This window comes from Myodes glareolus, chromosome 14 (genome assembly GCF_982192425.1).
Source record: "Myodes glareolus chromosome 14, mMyoGla1.1, whole genome shotgun sequence".
Lineage (NCBI taxonomy): Eukaryota > Metazoa > Chordata > Mammalia > Rodentia > Cricetidae > Myodes > Myodes glareolus.
The window spans coordinates 28,708,067-28,715,041 of record NC_142039.1 but is presented as its reverse complement, the minus strand read 5'-3'; the positions used below and the strand labels follow the sequence as shown (position 1 = coordinate 28,715,041).

General features: G+C 44.2%; 1 long non-coding RNA gene across 1 annotated transcript; it reads left to right on the top strand.

Moving 5' to 3' along the window:
- Positions 1 to 329: 329 nt before the first annotated feature.
- On the top strand, positions 330 to 6,122 carry LOC125417672 (uncharacterized). Its single transcript, XR_007237214.3, has 3 exons — positions 330 to 445; positions 3,924 to 3,974; positions 5,752 to 6,122. It is a non-coding gene; the product is annotated as an uncharacterized LOC125417672 (long non-coding RNA).
- Positions 6,123 to 6,975: the final 853 nt, after the last annotated feature.

Sequence of the window (6,975 nt, the reverse complement as noted above, 5' to 3'; positions counted from 1 at the left end):
CCCTGTGAGTGGCAGGAAGGGGCGAGAAGCTTCCTGATGTGGCATGGAGAACTAGGCTGCAGGGACAGCATAGAAAGTTTGAGAGTCTACTCAAACACTGGCGTCCTCCTGCTCTGGGAAAATTGCTGGTCTCAGAGTCTGGATTTCTCAGCATCAACAATGAATAAAACCACAGAAATTCCTGGCACTTGTCAGACATATGAAAGTTTCTCAGGTGATGGGTACTTTCTTTAATAGTTGGGCTTTCTGGCAGAGTAATGCTAACATGCAAAGGTGACACACTAGTACCTCACAGATGGAATGTTCTAGAACAGTCCAATGATACTTAAGAACTCTCTCAGCTGGAGTTCTAGGTGACCAGTGAGACCCTGACAAAAACTCAAGACACCGTATAGTGAGGGGGCTCCCTGCAGGTGTAGCAAGAATGGAAATGAATCACGAAAAGGTGAGAGTAAAAACTCGTTTCAAATTGACTTTATCAACCTGGATCAAGCTAAGGAGTCTGATACAAGGTGGTTTACTGCCAACATATTTAAACCCAGTATAATCTGGAGAAAAAAATCACAGTGTAACACAATCTCTGGTATACAAAAAAGCACAACTACATTAAAATTCGACTCAAGAGTACATGTCAGTTTTTCCAAAAAGCTGGGTTCTGGAGATAGGCCACCTGAACTAGCTAAAGGGTCCAGGGAAGAATCTGGCATGGTCTTGGCCAGACAGATAGTGCAGAGGTCATTTGGGCTATTAGCCATCCTTGGTCCTGGTTGTGGGAGCTCTGGGGAGCCCCTGGCTGTACAGGTAATGTGAGGGTCATTTAGATTATTAGCTACCACTAGTCCTGGTTGTAGGAGCTTGATATGGCCTTGCCCAACAGATAACACAGATCACCAGGCTATTAATCGCTTCTAATTCCCAGCTTTCTGGATGGAAAAGCAGGTTATATGTCCAATCCTTTGAGAGGACAATCCTGTGTGCCTAATATTCCCGGTTTCCCTGGAGATCTGTGGGTGAAAGGGATCTTTGTGCTTCCAACAAAGTAGAACTTAGTATTGAGGACCAGCTGGGCAACTGACTAGCATAAGGCATATATGAGCATTTTTTTCTGAATCTGAAGAAGGGTCTTCCTACCTTCTCTGATGTTTTCAAAAACTACAAATATGTGGGGTGAATTCCCATGGTGACAGTTTTAATGTTTTCAGCAATACTTCATTTTGGAATTGCCTAATCTAGCAGATTACCAAGCATTGAAAAATGTAGGGAAGAGGTAGATTTCCATAGTCTTAATAGCAACTGCCAAACCTAGGAAGAATGGCTACTTACTGGCATGCCCAGCAGGAGACTTGAACTTCACAGGAATTACCTGTTATGGCTTGTCTCCTACCTCCCTCCATTAACTAGTTGCACTTATTGCTCAGAGGGCACATGGCATTGGCAAAAAAAAAACACAAAAAAACAAAAAAACAAACCACCAAAACTCCTCTTGCTTTAATTGTTGGTGAAAATTAAAAGTCCCCCTTTCCCCAACCCAGGAACAAGAACTCTACAGTCTGCCCTACTGCAGGATCTGTCAAGGAGAGGTGGACTACTAGCCAATCCTAGTAATTACTCAATTCCTAAGAACTTCATAAAAACCAGTTGATACCCAACAGCTTTCATTATAAGGAAGAATCTCCCTCAGACAGTGTCTTTTGCTCATTTTCCTTCTGTGTTTAACCCTTCCATATTTCTCAGACAACATACAAAAGTCTGCACATGTGTATAGAATTTATTATTAAATAGTTTTTCCTTAGAAAGATAAATACTGGGGACTGGGGATATAACTTAATTGATAGAATGCTTGTCTAACACAGAGAAGGCCCTGAGATCAGTTCGTAGATCCAGATAAACTCGATGTGGAGGCTCACCTGTAACCTCAGCACTCTAGAGGTAGAAATGCAAAGTCATCCTCAGTTACAGAGTATATTTAAGGCTATATAGTTTGAGGCTGGCCTGAGCTCCATGGGACCCTGTGTCCAAAAAAAAAGTTTTTAACATGGTACTTCAACAAGCAGAGAGAAAACATGTTGCTGCATCATGAACAGAATACAGATTATGGGATTTTTTTAAGTGCTTGCATTAGAGAAATCTGGAGAAAATACATGTGGAGAAAGGTGAGACTGCTTTCTGTAAGAAGGCGTTAGTACTGCGTAATGCTTATTGGAAGGAAAAGAAGCTGCTCCGAAGCTCTGTTAATACAACCTACAGCTGAAAACTGTCCTAAACCATCGTCCCGGGAGTCTTTCCCATAGTACAGTAAGAGCTGTCTAAAAGCTCCTGCTTCAGGAAAAGGATAGGTGACATTTGGCACAGGCCTTGAAAATTGTAATGTGAGGAGGAAACCGAGAGATCAGAACTGAGCTGTAATGCTGCGATTTGATGCTTATGAAGCAATTTTGTGCACCAAGGAGCTACGCGAGTGCTTCACATCGTTTATTTATTATTGTAATATCAGCAACAGCAACACAAGTCTCAAGTGAGGAAGGCAATCTAAATACGAGAAAACTGAAGTTCAGCGGGAGTAAGTCACACAACAGCCAGGTTGCCACAAACACTGTGCAGATGACCAGGGACATAAGTCCTTGGCCAAGGGCCCACAGAAAGCTTAGGAGCCGTGCACACTCAGAAAAAAAGTGATTTTATTTGTTTGTTAGCCACAAGCCCCCAAGAGGGTTGGAAAAGATGTGAAGGAATAAGCCTGTCCTCTTGTCAGACACAGTCTGCTGCTTTTGTTATTTTCTCAGAGGGGTCAGTGATTCAGAAGGTGGTAACATCCAGGGGCGGGGAAGATGGCTCAGTGGGCAATAACGTGTACTGCACAAGCATGAGACCTGAGTTGAGATCTTCAAGATTAATGTAAAAAGCACGATGTGGCCATGCGTACCTGTATGCCCAGTGCTGTGGGGACTGAGACAAGAGGATCACTGGGTCTTGATGGCCAGCCAGACTATCTAAAATGGCAAGCTCTGGATTCAGTGAGAGAACCTGTTCTCAAGAGAAGGAAGAAGAAAGAAAGTAGGACACCCATGGGTCCTCTGGCCTCTGTACTTGTACACAGGTGTGCAGACCTGGTCACACATATACACCGTAGAGGCAGAGACCCAGAGATAGGCAGAGGCAATGAGACAGACAGAGACGGAGATTGATTAACATATATAAGGTCCAAAGAAAGACCTGGATGTAGTGATATGCCTTTTAGTCCTAGATATTTGGGATGTTGCAACAGGAGAATTGAGTAAACCAGAAGTTGGAAGCTAGCTTAGGCAACAGCATAGCAAAGCCCCAGCTAAAGGAAAAAAAGAAAAGAAAAATCGGGAGATAGTCAAAAAAGTCAAAAGTCAAAAAAGTCCAGGAGAGACAACTCCAACTAGTCATGGCGTCAGTTAGCAGACTGAGAAAGGGATCCTTAGTAACTTCATGATCGGTCTTTTTCTCTTTAAGCCTCTTCAAGCCCTCAAATACTCTTGAGTCCACAACGCATATCAACAAACACCTAAGTGTCAAAGGCAGACAAAAATGGCTGGGTAAAACAAGGACACAGACACTGGTAGTCCTTCTTTCTTCATTTCCCTCCGTGGTCAAGAGCAATGTCCTTGGCATCAGAACATTGGCCTCTTTCTGATGTTTTGTTTTAGGGAATCGCTTCTCTGCTATAGAGAGCATTTTCTGTAGAGACTGTCAAGTGGGCCGCCGAGAGCTTCTCTGTTACTGCTGTCAGATTTGCTCCTTGAGCTGTCAGTAAGCACCCACTGTGGTGCTCATGTTACACAAGGAGGTTGTTCACCGCTGACAACAGCAGGAGCTCCATGGGTGGAAGTCAAAGGGCAAATGCCTGGTGGGTGGATCATTCGTTTACTCCACTGAGGGCCTCTTCTCTCTCACAGATGTCAGGAGAAAGGTCCAGACTTCAGAAATTCCTGGGCTTCAGTGTACATGTATGTATCTAAGTAGATATCTACACCTAGATCTGTGTATGACATAAAAACCGAATGATGGTAGGAAAGAGATCAGCAGGAGGGGCAAAATATAAGATAAACAAGAGAGAGGGATGCAAATATGGGTGACGATATGATAATATACATTACGGCAACACCATAACGAAATCTATTATTAAAGAAATCTTTTTAGGGATTTAAAAATATTTTAGGGATTGAGTTTGTTTCCCAGCACCTATTTAAAAATTGCTGTACGTGGTGGTGTGTGCTGGTAATCCCAGTGCTAGGGACATGATGACAAGGTAAACCCTGGGCTTTCTGACCCATCAGCCTAGCCTCTTCGGCAAGTTTCAAGTCAATGAGAGATCCAATGTCATTTGAGAGAGAGGGAGAGTGCACACTCCTGAGAAAGAACCAGGCAGTGGTGACACATACCTTTAATCTCTGTAAGTTCTAGGCCAGCCCAGTCTACAGAGTGAGTTCCAGGATGTCCAGGATTACACAGAGTTTTGGGGTAGGGCAGGAGATGGGGAGGCTAGCCTTGAACTCATCCTGCAGCCCACAAAGAGACTGAACTTGCAATCTTCTTGCCTCAAGCTCCCAAATAGGCGGGACTATCATTTATACCACCAAGTATGTCTTTGGGAGGGCTTTAGTAGGAAAAGGCACAGAGTCTTGGAAGTGTGGGGCAATAATGCATACAGTAACTGGTTGAGATTCCAGCAGACTTCCTGGAGCCAGATTATATACAGGCAGGGAACATACAGTACATTCCTTGCTCTGGGCAAGGCAGACTTCATTGCTACATCTGAGAATCTGCCTCACTTTTAACCCAATACCCTGTTCTCTATCTATAGAAACATTGTATTTCATATCAAAATGGTATTGCTATTTGCACATTATAGTTAAGAGCTTTCAGAAGTCACGCAGAACTTAGTGCTTATAAGTAACACAAAATCTTCCAGTCCCTTAAGGAAGCAGTCACACTGTGGGACTTAGAAAAATAGAGTCATCCATGCTAGGAAGATGGCTCAATAGATAAAGCAAAGTACTTGCCATGTAAGTATGAGGAACTGCATTTGCCCCCTCAGAACCCATTTAGATGCTGGCTAGGTGTGGATGACTACCTGTAATTTCAGTGCTCAGGGGCAGAGACGAGGGATCCCCAGAACAAGCTGGCTACCTAGGGGAGCTATACAGATGAGTTCTGATCTCCTCTGGTAGACCCTGCCTCAGTGAATAAGGTAGAGGGAGACTGAGGAGAGTTCTTGACGTCAACTTCGAACTCCACATGCATGCGCACACCTGGAGAGAAGGCTCAGTGATTAGGAACACTGCTGGTCTTCCAGAGGACCCAGCTGACTCCCAGCACCCATAAGGTGGCTCACAACTGTCTGTAATCAAGTCCCAGGGGATCTGATTCTCCCTTTTAGTCTCTGTGGACACTGCATACACATGGTGTAGAGACATACATGCCAGCAAAGCACTCACATATTAAAAAAAAAAAGTCCTAGATTTGTATCCTCTTATTCATATTGCAGTAAAATGGAATAATTCTGCCCTCCCTAAATCTGATCTATAACTGAAGTTAGGTATAGTCCAACTTCAGCAGAGGTGACTATTCCAAACAGTCTTTGGGTAAATGGGATAAACCTGGGCTCCTGGTAGCCATTGGTGCTATTATGACTTCTAAAATTCTAAAAGGTAAACCTAAGATGACACGCATATCAGACAAATTTTCAACATCTCCAGTATCTAATGCTTTGTATTTAAACAGGCAGTGAGACAAAGAGACAGTGAGAGACGGAGAGCTGTCTACCATTTCAGAGGAGAAGGGAAATGAAAGTGGTTCCCGTCGGCTAGCCAGACAGAACACCTTTGCTGTGAAGGTCTGCAAGAACTGGTTAGCAACAGCAAACACGGACATTCTTTCACCACACAAAGCAGCAGAGGTAAACAATGGGAGCAGCCTGGTCAAGGTCCCATGAGGGGTGACTCAGCACAACTCCACTTGACCAAGCAGCTCTCTCACATCTGAAGCAACAAGATTCAACACCAACTACAAGCGTATTGCTCATTACTGCTTTCTCGGTTGACTGTTTGTCTAGACTGTATGGAGCTTCTGAAATAAACCTTCCTGAGAATAATGACTTCAAAGGAAGGTTCTTGGGAAGGAGCTAGCACAGGCTACCCTGCAGAGGGGCTTTGCTAGGAGAGGGGATCCTGAAGGGGGACAGCTGACCTTCAGATCCAGAAAGAACCTGCATTAGGAGAGACCACCATCGTAGCATGGTAGAGGGAGAGGCACGCCCTATGGTTCCTGAAATACAGAAGAGCTATGACATGCATGGCCATAGGCAAGCACAATGGAACCTTAAGAACAGAAAGAGAAGCTTTCCTTCAGGTCTGAATAACAAAGAGAAGTTCTGACTCTTTCGTTCTCAGGGCTGGTGGGCAAGCTTCATACCAGCCTGGTCTGGCATAACTGCCAATGGGAGGGAGGCGGGCCCTAGTCTGAACCTATACACTTACCTTGTAGCTGCTAAGAAGGGGAACTGCAAAGCCACACCACAAAGCTCCCAATCAATTCCCTGCTTCAGCGAAACAGTTGCAGGGGATGTGGCCTGATATCTGGGGGACCGAGAAAGGACCTGGAGAGTCTGTGTTCTCTAGGGTAATGCAGGGTCTCTAGTTAGATCACCCAGTCATCCCTGTAAACTGTTGGTGTTTACAAAATACCAATACTTATTATGAAATATCATATTGATATGTACCTTAAGGACTAATGTGATACCTGAGACAATTAATGCACATAAAATGCTTGGAACCCATCTAGGTATGCAACGTACTGTCAACAAATGTTAGCTATTGTTGCTGCTGCTGTTATGCAAATACGTGACCCTCCTACCCCATCATTAAAAGGTTTGGGAACAGGTTTGATATGTCACAACAACTGGAAAAATAGCAGTGGGAGGTAGGGCAAAGCCAGGAGCCAGAATCT